Genomic DNA, 15,629 nt, shown 5'->3' on the forward strand with positions numbered 1-15,629 from the left:
AAAAGAGCACAGGCGCGCATGACCAATCAAGCCAATACCAAACGAACAGACATCCAATTCCAGCAGGGTGACTGGGTTTGGTTAAAGCTACAGCCATTTCGACAGGTGTCGTTAGCTCGACGAAGTTCACATAAGCTGGCTCGTCGTTTTTATGGGCCGTTCCAAATCATTGAAAGGATAGGAGCCGTGGCATATCGTTTACAGCTACCTATATCGGCTAAGATACATGATGTGTTTCATGTATCTAAACTGAAGAGGTTTGTAGGTGATCCGATTGCGGTGAGCCACAATTTACCTATTGAATTCCTGAATCAACACCCCCTGCTGGAGCCTGATGCTATACTTAAACAGAGGGAGGTACTGAAACTGGGGCGAAGTTTCAAGGAGTTATTGGTTCAGTGGAAAGGGCAATCAGCTGCTGATGCCACTTGGGAGGATGCAAAGGCTTTCTTCGCTACATTTCCAGAATTCATCCTTGAGGACAAGGATGTTTCCCAAGAGGGAGCAATTGTTGCAAAAGGGAGTCCAGAACATCAGCAGGATGGGTCCAGCATCAGGCGAAGCAATAGGTGGAATCGGGGAAAGAATGTTAACAAATTTGAAGACTTTGTTATGAGTGCGTTTACATTAATCTCGTGATTAGTGGATTAATGAATGAGTTGTAATTTTCGTATTATTAGTTTGTTGAGGGACGGTTACATCCACTCACAATGTCCTAGCATAGTACCTGTTTGTTAAAATGCCAGAGTGGAATATTTGTTTTGATTTGTAATCAATTGCCAGGTTGTGGCTATATAACTGAAGGATCAATGAGAAGGATGGCATCTTTGGCCATAATTCCTCTCAATTCCTCTTATCTCTTCCTCTCTAACCTTCTCCCTCCTCCTATTCTCTTCTTATTCTCTGCAACTCCTCTGAATTCATCCTTTGTATTTCCAGAATCGCATCACAGATGATGGTGGCAATGCTGACCACCTGCTGGATGTTGGCACATGTGAGCCTCACAATTCACAAATTAAGCTTTTGGATAAGTGCTTAGTTTGTTAATGACCAATTATTAGTAGCAATTAATTGTTGCTCCTCCTCACCTCAGATGAACCAAAAACGGTGCATGTTAAGTTTGTCCTGCACAAGGAATGCCTATTTGGGCAGCGGTTTCTGATGGTTGGCAACGAAGCCATGTTTGGTCTGTGGGAACCGAAGAAGGCAGTTCCCATGGAATGGTCAGACGGCCACATCTGGACCGTTGAGCTGGTGAGATTCATCTTCACTCTCTGCCTGGTTGCTACTCTTTCCAGCAAAATTTGTGAAATGGTATGCTTGGTTGGTCTCGGTTGCGGTTTTTAATTTCATAATATAAACAGGACATACCCGTGGGGACATCAATTCAGTTCAAGTTCATACTCCGAGTTGTGTCCGGGGAGATCAGCTGGCAGCCTGGCCCGGACAGATGCTTGTAGACACGGGAAACGATGAAGACCATGGTCGTGTGGGAGGACTGGGAGGACGCGCATAAACAGACGATATTGGAGGAGGAAGCTGCGGCTTCATTTATTTGCAAAGATAGCGATATTAGCAGCAATAGGAGTGTTGTTGCAATTGCGGATGTGATCAACGATGCCCTGGATAGCATCAAGATAACCAGCGAAGATGATCATGCCAAACTGCAAACCACTTTTGTTGGGGATCCTGTTCTAGTCCCGGGTTTGGCACCCTGCATGCCCATGCCCTCCGCAGTTGCTGTTCACAATAAAGGAGAGGAATTTAATGCCTTGCAGGTAAATGTTTGAGCCGGAGATGTGCTTTATTTATATTAGGATCAGTTGTGCTCCTCTTTTTTTTCCTTTTTTTTAGCCCACCCTCTGGTCCAGAAGCTCAAGAAGCTGCTCCACCCTTTTTATTTTCGGTCTGTTTGGGAGATCTGTTTAAGAAACATAGCATTTTTTTCCTTGTTAGTTTTCCCTCACTTGTGGCTTTTTGGCTGTTGCTAATAAGCTTCTTCTATTGCTGAATTGCTAATAATAAGTAATGATCATATTGCACTGGCGGCCTTTGCATGGTTAAATTGTCCGTGGCTTCAGAATTGGTTGTGCAATGTAATACATTTAACCAACACCAAAACCAGAGAGCAATTGTTGCATGCTGAATGCCATGTTTTTCTAAGTACAAATATATATCAAACAAGCTAGCGAAGTGTTCTACTTTCCCGCGAGCACTGCACTGGACCATATATCATCTGTATTACAATCTCGTAGTCAATTTTGCCAGGATGAGGAAAGGTGCACTTGACTGATGTTTGCTTTATTTTTGGTTGCATGATTCAGCTGCATGATGAGCTGCAAGAAGCGCCCGCTGACGGGTATGATTCTGGGGAATCACCAGGTCCTGTTGAGGCATTGTTATTATTCACTGAGAAACTGAATGTGGAGGAACCCTACTCTCAGACAACAGCCGAGGTCTTAAGGAATGATATTCACTGGGGCCAAAATCAACTGCATCGACTCCTCCTGAATTTGGGTTTTAGCATCGATCCGCCTGCTACTTGAAAGCTGGCAGTCCCTGGTCTGAAAGGTTTAGGGTCCAAATGAAACCAGTGTTTCTCAGTTGTTGTGACAACTGCTTGTCTCATTCTGTTGTAACATGTATCATAAATAGAGTGCTGTACATAATTTAGCTTGTCCAGTGTTTTTCATGGTTTTTGCATAGGGTTTCTTCTAGTACATATCGAGAAGCAATTCTTTAGGATTTTGCTTGCACCTTATCTTCTTCAAAGGTAAAAAGTTTTGTAAACTCTTGCTCCCGTGGATTTTTTTTTTAAGTGGATAAATCATAATTTTATTGGAAAAAAAAAACGGAGTAAGAAAAGAAACTCTTGTGGATTTTTTATGTTTTTAGTGAGATATTTTTCCTTTTTTAATTTTTTTTAGTGATTGTGAAGTTGAAGTACATTGTTCTCTTTTGGATGTAAGCTTAAGTTTTAGCGGACACACATAAATTGCTCAACTCTTGCTAGTTGATTAATTGCTCTTTTAGTTGATTAATGCTCTAACCCAATGTTGTGAATTTACCTTGTTTATAGCTGTGCAGTGGTTTAATTATTCTTCTCAATTCATGTTGACAAATGCAATGTACCCAATATGTAGAATACATATATTTGGTAAGTGTAACGGTCTAACGAGTCGTCCGGTAGCAACTCGACATTACTAGGGTGATCTTGGTCGAGGGAAAAAAAGACAAAAAATATTCTAAGTATGGCAACCCGCTTCGGTAGGTAGATGCACGGGAAAATCTGCCGTGACAGGTAGATGGGTGGTAAAACTTGCTTCAGCAGGGTGGGCTGGGCAAGCGTGACCGATAACACCGAGAAAAGTTGTTACAACCGAAGGAGCCTTGTAGCGTGATCAAGACCGAGAAAACTTACCGTGGGCAAGTTGGCCAAGTAGGCGTGGCCAAGAAAACATGCCGCATCTGGGTGGGCTAGGTGGTTGTGACCAAGAGACATGGGCACACGTGTGCAGGCGGGTTGCTGCATGCTCATGGTCCGGCGGGCTTGTGTGTGGGCTGGCTGCCGTGCACATGTGACCGAGAGACGTAAGGAGGGGTGTTCACTTGTGGCTAAGAATGTGGGCGGTTGAGGACCCGGCGATTGCTCCAAACAATTGCTGAAGCTGTGGAGTAGTGGGCCGGTTGCTCCATGCGGTTGCCGAAGTGATGGAGTAGTGCACGAAATTGCTCCAAATGGTTGCCGAAGTGGTGGAGTAGTGGGTGGTTTGTTACGCCCTGAACCCAGCCCGACGGCGGACAAATGGCCGCGCACCCACATGACAGAAACCTGCAAGCACGCAAGGCCTAAAACTTGACTCAAAGCCAAAAGATCTAACAAAGCCACATATTACAAGTAAAACAAATTCTAAAATTCACACGAATGCAACAACATATTCATGACACTAACAAAACTACCAAGGTCGAGACTAATAACTAATTCCCCTACGAACCCTTAGATTGAAATTAGCATAGCTTTGCAAATTCTAACTCAAATCAGAAATTTCAATTTTCTGAGAAAACTAGACATCTAGATCTATAACATATCCAAAACTCACAATGATTTGAGATCTACAAAATTTAAACCATCACTTTTAAAAATCATAAATATATAAACCAACAATTTCAGACATGCCCTTCTAATAAAAAAATATCTCACAACATATAATTTCAAATAAGATTAAAATTTAGGAGTATATAATTAACTCAAAATTGAATGAATTTCTCATTAAACATGAGTCCTGATTCAACATCTAAGATCCTGAAATTCTTTGATCAAAATTCATAATTCCCGCAGAAATGCTATTGAGCACCACTATAGAAATCTCATCATATCTCACAAATTACATGGTTAAAAATTCTAAAATTGGCAAAGTCTAAGATAAAATCATCCTATATAACTTTATTATATAAATATAAATCTAAATCAGGACTTACAACCATGAAATTAATCAAAAACTATTCAAGGGTTGCACAGAAATCCTGTCCTTGTCACCTGCATCTAAAACTTATAATTTACAGTATACTTATGTGAAAATTCTGAAATTTTGTAGATACTTAGCCAACATCGAACTCAACAAGTTTCTTATTCTACTCTCCTCCAAATTCAGCATCTAAGACCTCTACAATCGAAGAGGGGTTTCTGCTATGCTTATAGGAATTTCTAAATCTTATCCTCAAATTAAATCAAATCAACATCCTCACCAAACCCTAACCCTAACTAGTATCATGTCATAAAAATCATAAAAAAAAGCATCCAAAAAATAAATTAGAACCTTACCTCAATAATAGCAGTGAAACAAATCCCTGACGACGAGACCTTTCTCCCATCCTCGCCGCCGACACCACCCACAAATAGGGAGAGAAAGAGATGAGGCAAGGTCTCTGTCTTTTTTCCCTAAACGGTGATCTAAAACCGAAGGATGTGAAGAGACGGCTAGGGTTTTGAAACTAAAAACAAAATCAATGGCTAAGATTAAATATAAAAGCAACAACTAGGATTTAATTAAGAGGTGGGGCTCACATGGTTGCTCCATACGGTTGCCAAAGTGATGGGCTAGTGGACGGCTGCTCCAGACGGTTGTCGAAGTGGTGGAGTAATGGATGGTTGCTTCGAACATGGGGAGCTGGTCAACACTTCCCTCTCGCATACATATAATTGAGGTGGTGTCCTATTATAGGTGAGTGGCCTTTGACCAAAGGCAAAGGTGGGAACGGTTGCAAGGGGCAGTTGCAATGGACGGTTGGTGCATGTTCTCCTTGAAGATGGGCACTTTGGCAGGAGAGGTTGGAGTGGACGGTTCCACCAGGCGGTTTGGCACATGATCTCCTAGATGTGGGAGTAATTTGAGATTTTGAACCCATGTTCATGTAGTGGTCAATTTTAGAAACAGCCATGTTCTCTTGGGGGCTTAGATAAAGTTCATGTGGCCGGCAATTTTGTAAGCATCAAGCATCGATCGAAGCATCAAGGGATACAAGCATAGAGATTGTGAGATAGAGAATTGATTGAGGAAATTAATAAAGTCTAAACTAAGTTTGGGTTGCCTATTCTTTGTGTGCATTCTTATTTGCTTCCGCGTGTGCCTTATTGACTCTTATGGTGAGGTAAGGCTTTGGTTGGCAATGGGCAAGAGCTGGCGTTGCGCCATTATAGTGCTTCGGAAGAAAAAAAACTAAGGATTCCTGCCACGAGAACCTTCCACCGGTAAAACAGTGACAATAAGGTAGGAAAGAGAATGGAATGCTCTCTATTCGGAATAATAATAACAACAAAAGGCTTCAAGAGAGCTTAAAAATAATAGAGATAATGCAGCTAATTAAGGCCAAAGAGGAACTACTAATTTATAAGTTGCACTATCATCTTCTTTTCATTTCTATCGAAGCAATGTCTATGAAAACTTAATTCAACAATTTTAATCATTTCATTGAATTGTAATTGTTGATTAATGGGATGGAGATTGTGAAAATACCTTAATAGATGGAGATTTTATATTTGGTGCCGAGAAAAATGTTCTTCAACTTTAAATTTCCAAAATTAATCAACTGCTTTTATTATTTTTTTAGTATTGTTTGTTAAGTTATAAGTCTTTCTTTTCTTCTAATTCATATTTTTATTTCCAATAGGAGGTTACATGTTACTCATCAAACATACGAAAAAATCACTCATTTTTTTTCTTGGAGAATCCTCATTCTCAGGTCTTGGCTGCCTCTACAGGATGTTAGCGACTGAAATGAGGTGGTCTTGCCAACGCATGTAAGAGTCTGACCACCTATCCTTAACAGTCATTCTGTCACTATTTTTTTCTATTTATTATATATATATATTTTTTATAAATAAACGTAGATGTAATAGAGTTTCCAAGCCGACTTGTGTTCAAATTTGTCGTTTAGCAGTGGAAGAGGTAGACCACTTCTTATCAAAATGCCCTTTTTCAGCTCGTATGTGGACACACTTTGGATTGCTCTTTAATGTAGCTACACGGCCCCACTACCATTGCCAAGGTTTGGTCTGACTGGGTGATCAGGGGAACATATGTCCTAAGCAACTGGGAAACCTCCTAATCCGTGCTATCTGTTGGGTTATTTGGGTTGAGTGTAACAATTGCATTTTTAATTGCAAGGCATTAGAATTTCCTTCCCTAATTTGTATAATTGATAAGTTGCTTATCTCCTGGATCCATACAGTTCCAAAGGCGCTCAAGATCCTCTTGGAAGAATCCATCCCCAAGATCAAGAGAAGTCTTTCCTTCCCAGGCTCTCTGCCCCTTAGCCTGGGAAATCGGACTCCACCAGCTAGCGATCCTGATGACCCACTCATTTGAAGGCTATTCGACATTACACTACCACTAGGGTCATCTCGGTTACCCAGGGCCATCCACCTCCCTCATGTTTTGTTTTTGCCGATGTAGGCCAGTCCACCGCTGGTGATTGGCCTGATGTTTTCGTACGCTCCCCTCCGCTTTTGTTCATTTTCGTTTCTTCTCTGTTATTATGTTTTTCTATCTTTTTAGTGAATCGTGATTTATCTATTTAAAAAAAACACAGAAACGATCATTTATAAAAATTATCTTTTTGTTTTGTTTTATTTTTGTTTTTGTTTTTGAGAAAAATTAAATAAACCAGGAATTCATTACCAAAAAAGAAACAAGGGACAAGAAAATAAGAGAAGAAAAAAATACAAGCCCGGTCATCAGAGTTGACAATCAGGAGAAAAACAAAAAGTGGAGGAGAAACAGGAGAAGGCCTCAACCAAGCGGTGAGAGAAAAGGCACATGAGGAACGACAAGCTAGTATCATCAAATAGGGGGGGGGTCATCTAGCTCGCTTGCAGAAGCTGTTATAGTCGAGGGATCCTAGAATCTGGGTCCCACAAAAGTCAAACTACATTTGATCACAATTAAAGACTCCTTGAGACGCGATCTGGGCGAATCCGGGGCTGCATCAATACAAGCAATAAGCAAGTGGTCAATTTTACAGATAATGGAGGCAGTGTCTAAAGTAACAAAAGAAAAAACACACCAATTGTATTCAGCCCAGATGCCCCAACAAATGGCCTGAATTAGGTGGAGTCCCAGAGTTTTGGGAGAAGCCCATGTTTCATACCCCAAGAGGTCCAAGCATCTAAAAGGGACATGGATAAGACAACGCAGAAATGTGCCGCAAAATGAGCCTAGATCTGAACTGAGAAAACACAGCTGAACAAGAGGTGCTCAGTGTCTTCCATTGCAGCATGACAAAGGGTGTAGGTGATAGTGGAGATATGATTGTGACGGACCTCTAAGGTGTGTTAGAATAACTATGCAAAAAATGCTACAATTAGTCCGTGAATACCGCAAGTGTACGAGTCATCAAGTAATACCTCATGGTGAGCACGAGGGTCGTATTTCCCTAGGAAGGGCGAGACATTCCCGTCACTTCCTTTTCGTTTAATCAATAGCCTAAACGTTTACGTTCTTTCATTAGTCTACTTCTTATTAAACAATACAATTGCAAAATCGTTAAGCACTCTTCGAAGGAGTTGGGTGGTTGTATGATAGTTATCTTGATTATTAATTATGATAGGTGTTGAGTATGACAATCATATTTTTGTATTGGACTAGGGGAATTCAAAGGCCTATTTGTCCCAATCTCTTAGCAACCAGGTCTAAATCACTAGAAACTTAAGATAGTATCTCTTCCTAACCCAGCCTCCTCTGTTTGCCTTAAGTACAAGAATTCCTCTAGAAGGGGCAATTGATCCATAATCCAAAAACCTAGTTATGCCTAATCTCTTATCACATGCATAGATTTAACATGGCATGTGTGTTCTAATCTAGAGGCATATCTTCCTCATCCACATTAACAAGAATAGCATTCAAGAAATATGCAATAAATCACATAAATTAGAAAGATTTATTGGATTTAACATCAAGATTCATAAAAAATAATCGAGGGACCTAGATATACAATTCCCCTCGATTTAATTTGGTTCCTATGGATCACAAATAGAGATATAAATCAAGCTAAAGCCATAAGACCAAAGAATAACGTTAAATAATTCCTAAACTAACTCCCCTTAATACGTCTGCGAAGGTTGAGGTTGAGAGGATCCCAAGATTGATAAGACGGCGCTGAATCTCTTTGCACGCCCTCCTCTACTGATGATTATTGAATCTCCCTTGGAAAATAAACTCGAATTTGCTGAATTATGGATGAAAGTCGTCTCCCGTTGCTCAGACTTTGGCCGCCCTACCTTATTCGGCAAAAAAACCTCCTCTAAATCAGAAAAAATCTAGGGTATATATAGGATCAAGTCCACCACGGCCTCACCACAGGTGTTGTGATGCCCGTGGTGAGTAAGTTATTATGTGGACTCCAAGTCGCGTACTCGTACGGCTCTCTAGGCGTTGTTTGGGTAGACCACGGTCGTAATGGGTTCACAACGGCCGTGATGAGGTCAGTATGGCTTCAGTGTTGCTTATGTTAATTTCAAACTACCACAGTTTGATAATGGCAGTGCTAAGTGAGATAGCGACCGTTGTGAGATGTTACCACTGTCGTTGTGAGTCATGGTGAAGCTCTTGGTCAGCAACTTTGTCCAATTTACATCAAAATACCCCTCAAATTCGGTTTTTTTTAAGAAAATAGAAATAGATACCATGGTGAAAAAAAGAATAAAATTTCGTACTAATTAGGCGTTAAACATGTCGAATTCTATGCTGAATGCAGTGTAAATGATATAGAAATATAAACTTTCTAGCACTTATTAGATTGCAACTTCACTTGGCTAAGATTTCCAAAGAGAGAATCTTGTTGTGCAGGGCCATCTAGGAGAAGGTTTTATCTTAAGCGGGTAATGACCCTTCCACATGGTTTTACTAATGGCACAACGCATCCCACTATCGTTAAAGAAGGAATATAAAGACTTGACCGAGAAGCCCTTGTTACCCCATATCCAGGATTTGGAGTCGCTGCCCTATGTAAGACTAACCAACAAGGTCTGGTGAAACAGGGAGAGGCTAGCAAGAAACTGGGCAGGATAAGTATGGAGGAAGTTTGCAACTGAACAGAGTGTGTCCCTCCAAAGGACAAAGAGATTGAGTAGATCATCCATAAGGATGAAATCCTCAAACCAATGGTCAAACCAGAATAAGGTCTCTTACCTATTATTAATAACGGCGGTGATGCTGGCAAGGAAAGCATCCCTGCACTTAAGGAGACCTAACCAGAAGAAAAAAATTCTCCTATGTTTAGAGAAAAATAAAGCAATCTGGCCTCTACACAAGGCATAATTGAACAAAATGATCTCATTCCAAACGAAGCTTTTACGAATGTAGATTTTCCACCACCATTTCCCAAAAAGAGCCTGGTTGAAATCAGCAAGATTAAGGATGCCCCAACCCCTTTGTTCTTTAGATTTACAGATGTGGTGTCATGCCCCGAACCCGGCTCGCCAAACCCGGTGCGTCGACAAACGGCCACACACCCATAGTACTTAGCACAATAGGCATGCAAGACCTCATAACCTATTTCAATACAAACATACAATCTAACAGAGCTGTAATTTCAAAAGTTAAAATAAAAAATTTACAAGGTTTAAGATTGTTACTTCAAATACAAGCTGGTGCTCTATATATAAACAAATACTCACACAGACAAAATGATAACTCAAATTTAAAAATGATCAAAAACATAATCTCTCTCTAGTTCACTAAGATGTATGTTGTACTATTCACTCCTAATCTGAAAAAAAAATCAACAACAAGATTATGAGCTTAACATCAAAGTAAATAATTCACTAAAAATATTGGGATCATGTGTAATTTCGATAATTCAAAAAACACAAACAGATCATATCAGATAGCATAAATATTTATCCAAAATATAGTTTATAAAACCAAAATGGTTCAATAAAATACAATTTAATAGCAGACAAAAATATGTCTCCAAATCACTATGGCCAAAACAAAATATCAGAGATCATTTGTTTACCCTCGGTAACCCGTGTCACGCCCCAAAACCCTGTGCGCTGACAAACGGCCGCATCCTTATGGGCCGAAACCCGATAGGCATGCAAAGCCTCAGACCTGTCTTAGCATAGAACATAACATCTAATAGCAACATAATATACAAGATGAAATAAATAGAGGTATTACAAGTTCAAGATACAACATGTAAGCAAATAACAAGTTCGAGGTCTACAAGGTGAAAGGGAAACATATAAACAACCTAACAAAGAGGGGAGCTTGACGCTTGGTAACCACAGCTATGGTAGTAACCACAACCTTACTCCTGATTTGAAAAGAGGGAATAAAAAACATTCATGAGCTCGACAACCCAGTAAGTAACCCAAAAACAAAACTTGGATTTAAACCAAGATTCAAGAATTTTATCAAAATAATTTCCAATAAACATAAGTGTGCATAAGCAAATATAATAATTTCAAATAAACATAAGTATGTACAAGCAAGTATAATCCTTCAACTGTGATTAATCAACACAGTAAGAACAAGTTCCAGAATATATCAATTTTCAAAGTATATGTCTCCTAGACTACGGTCCGGACAGAATATCAAAGGTCATTTCTTTATTCTCGGTGACCTGAGCCAGAATATCAGAGGCCGTTATTGCTTCACCGACGGAAAGCGGCGCGAAACTAGTTTCTATTTCAGAATTTCATGTCGACGTGGTCAGTGTTTGACCCCCAGTGACATGGTTATTACATAGTCAATTCGGAGACTAGAATTTCATAACAAAGTAACTTTAGTATCAAAATAGACTTAATTATTTAAATCTCATAATATTTCAGAATCTGAATCCCACAAAGCAAAAATTTCCATTGAACCAAAATACTGATATTTGCATAAACTAATAGAAATCAACCATTTCAATTCTAAAGAAACAGTAACCCTTAACCTCATTTTCCAGGATACATGAATAATTAAAAATTTAAAATTTAAACAGTCCAATGCCATCCGTAAGTAAAATAATGTAATAAAGATTCAATTCATTCAACATTCAACAAGTTCTCTTTCAGACACTAAAAGAAAAATTAGCTAATGGATAAAATAATTCATTCAGTGGATAAGGAATCAAATCAATAAAAAGCTACTAATTTGAAGAAACTAGTCAATTACAAAAATTCAAAAGAAACTCCATTAAAGCTTTTTAACATGAATAAACTTAATAACTTAATAGTTTTCTCAAATACTAGATAATTAGATAACAAATCGAAATAATCAACCAATTAACATTTTAAAAAAATGTTTAAATAAATCACCAACAAGATCAAATATGCTATAAATAACATGAGAATTTGAATGAAAGGATAAGAAAAGAATGGATCATCCACTACCCAAAAATTTAGTTAATTAAACTCATATTTAAACAATACCCAATCATATTAATAGGAAACTTCTCATAATTAAATTTAAAAGAGAATCTAACGAATGTCATGATTTAAAGTTCTCAGGTAGTCAACAATTGGTCAAACGGTGATTAAAATGAATTTCAAAGAAACCTCTCATCTTACAGTAAACAATTGGCTAATAACAAGATGATTGATTAACAGGATTAGAAATCAAATAAAACCACATCTAACATGACAAGAAATCGATAAACAAAGGATAAGTACTGAATCAAATAACAACTCATTATATGAATAATTTATGTAATAAAATAAAATTTAACAATTTAAATAATTTAGACAAACCAAAGAAAGCAAAATAATCCAACGAGATAAACTCAACAAAACTTACAAATTTAAAAGAATTTTCGAGATAAAAATACGTGGTTACTTACTTGGTATCCGCTAGAATTCTGAATCCGAATCAAACACCCAAAATTAAATCTTCACAGGAGATCCTATGGCATACAATGACAAGAAAGTTTTTTTTTTTTAAAAAAATCCCTCCTCAAGCTATTAGGGTTTCTAATCTTAATTTCTATCCTTGAAAACAAAATCCTAATTCCTACAATCTAACAATAATAAAAAAATTCGCACACACCTGCATATCCTTTCTCAAAAATTCCTTTTCTCCTTGACGCCAACGAGATGGTGATACGATGGAGAAAAGTGATCCACTAACTAATGTCTTAAGGCTACAGATCGGTCGTGGGGAGCGGTGGTGGGCGACGTTTCTCATAGAACGTGGCTTGGGTTTTCAAAATAATACATTTAAAATAACATACAAGATACTCCATGTAAGAAAATAAAAATAAAATATAATAATAATTTAAATAATGATAAAAACATGGGGTCTACAACCCAAGCCAGAATATCAAAAGCCGTTATTCTTCACTGACAAAAAGGTGCAAAACTATAGTTTTTTAACAGAGTCAGAGTTTCATGTTGACATGGTAAGTGTTTAACCTCGAGTGACAGGGTTAGTGCCTAGTTAAATGGAGACTAAACGTATTTATATCAAAATAACTTTATTATCCAAAAACAAAAACATAATTTCAGAATCAATTTCAAAGTTTCAGGCATAACTTCAAATAGATCAGGGCGGAACATAATTTGCAGAATAATTTGCCAAACAAAAATATCCACATACTCATGATCCCATTTCTTTTATAGCAAAAATAATCCAGTTAAATTCAAAATAATTAACAAGCTTAAGATATCAAAGGTTAACAAATATAATCAAATGTGGGAATTAAAGTTTCAGAGAAAGAAAAATAATTCAAAATTATAATAAGTATATGATAACAGAAAATGAATTAAAACCCAACAAAAGATTTAATATTATATAAGCAACCTTCTCGAAAACAAGGAACTTCATAAAATAAAAGAATAATTCATAATTGTAGTAATCAGAATATATTTATACATATATACATTTATATGTGATGTTACTTACCTGATTAACGCCCAAAAATTAGGAGTGAGCAAAACCGGGTACCCGATCCGGTTTTTAAAACCGGATCGGGTACCCGGTTTTTCAGATCAGTAAAAACTCGACCCATATCCTACTTGGTTTAAACCGGGTACCAAAAATCGGATACCCGGTTTAAACCGAATCGGATATCAGATATCCAGATCCGAATTTAAATTTTATTTAGTCTATAGATTTTCATTATATAGTAACATTAGATAAAAAACAAATATGAAAAACTTATAAATTATAAAGAGCATTAAACTCTTATATTATTCTCCACACAACAAAATTCATAACAAAAATAATATAGAGTTTTATCAATCTTAGTCATTAAAAGAAAAAATCTTCGAAAACATCAAGTGTCTCATCAATAATGATCATTGGTTGCTAGAAAGAGAAAAGATTTGGATGGAGACTAGAGAGAAGAGACAGGATGATGGCCGTTGGGGATTGGGAGGCAGAGATTTGGGATTTTTTTTCCTTTTTACTTTTAATCTATGTAGAATTTAAATTTATTAATATATATATATATATATAACTCTTTAAGTTATTAGATTAGACATTTGAATGTTTTTTTTTATTTTTAGCCCTTGTAAAATTTAAATTTATTAAGATACATATATATATATATATATATATAACTCTTAAAGGGTTTAGATATAAGGGGTTTGGATTTTTTTTTCTTTTTTACTTTTTAGACCATATAAAATTTAAAAGTATTATGTATCTATATATAAGAATATGCTAAAAAATAAAAACCGGATCGGATTCGGTTATCCGATTTTTAATTTCTCCCGACCCGGATCTGACCTGGTTTTCATCTAAAAAATTCGGATCGGGTACCCGACTCTTTTTTTCGGGTTAGGTACCCAAAAAATTCGGGTAAAAAATTCAGATAATGGATCGGATCATTGGATCCGGATTTTTTGGCTCACCCCTACCAAAAATACTCCCAAATCTTATATGAAATCAAGGCTTTTTGCATGTCCTATATTTGGGAAGAGATTCTAATAGTATCAAAACAATATCTGATGATGCTACAAAGCTTAAGAGGCTAATAAGCAATAGTATTACAAAAATGAGATTTTTAGAAGGGTACAAATGCAAAAAGTTTAAGCTATTAATCTAGACTCCCAAATATATACTATTCCAAATCACAAATTCCAAGATTCCAAGAAACGCAGACACCTAAGACTATGACATATCCGAAATTCACATTATTTGGAGTACTACTCAAATTATAGCATTCATTTGATCCTTCAGCTAATTCTCCAAACTTCTGATTCTGATATATACATTTAAAATATGCATATCTCTCAACCTGCAACTCTAAAAGTAATGCAATTTTACTGATAATGAGATACCTCAAAAATGAACAACTTTCCTATTATTCACCTTACCCAATTCAATCTCCATGATCATAAAAAATAGCCATAATTATTCAGGTTCTGCACAGAAATATCATCAGGGACAATTATACTAATAGGGTTATAACTCACAAACTACAGATTCATAAAATTGAAATTTTGCATACATTTATGTAATATTAAAATCTACAACTTTCATATTTACTCTCTTCCAAATTCTATCTCTAGGATCCCTAAAATCGGAGAGGGATTTCTGTTATTATCAAAAATGAAAATTTGAAACCTATCAAATTAAATCAACTAACAATTCCTTTCTCATGGCGAAAAATTATATCTCAATCAACCATACATCTCATTACATCAAATATATCAAGCAAGATCTCATCCTTGAGACGTGGTTAAATCTATAAAAACATCATGGTCAAAGATCCTAAGAGTATACTTAAGTGCACACAAAAGAGAAACAAAATTTCTTCAACTACAAATTAGGAACAAACCCTAGAAACTCAAGGGCTAAATCTAAGGTTTAAAGATGAATCATAAATAGAAACAAATTTTAGTGTTTCAGAAAGAAAGAAATCTAGAGCCAACGAGCATCAATAATAATCATAAAAATTATGCACAAAGATCTAAGATCCTACCTTGAAAAAAGCAAAACAACTCTCGATAAGAAAATCCACTCGAATAGTTTCCATTGTGTCTCTACACCTATCCTTTTTTATTGTCCTTGCCATCGGCACCGCCATGAAGGAAAGGAAAGGAGGGTTGCGAGTTTGTTTTTACAACGATAGGAGATCATGGGCAATGGAGATACAATCAGATCATGAATTTGGTAACGATAAGAACAAGAGTTATAAAA

General features: G+C 37.0%; 1 pseudogene; it reads left to right on the forward strand.

Annotated features, from left to right (window-relative positions):
• Positions 1-918: 918 nt before the first annotated feature.
• Positions 919-2,817, forward strand: LOC120254854 (annotated as a pseudogene).
• Positions 2,818-15,629: the final 12,812 nt, after the last annotated feature.

The sequence above is a fragment of the Dioscorea cayenensis genome, unplaced genomic scaffold, assembly GCF_009730915.1.
Source record: "Dioscorea cayenensis subsp. rotundata cultivar TDr96_F1 unplaced genomic scaffold, TDr96_F1_v2_PseudoChromosome.rev07_lg8_w22 25.fasta BLBR01000660.1, whole genome shotgun sequence".
Taxonomy (NCBI): Eukaryota; Viridiplantae; Streptophyta; class Magnoliopsida; order Dioscoreales; family Dioscoreaceae; genus Dioscorea; species Dioscorea cayenensis.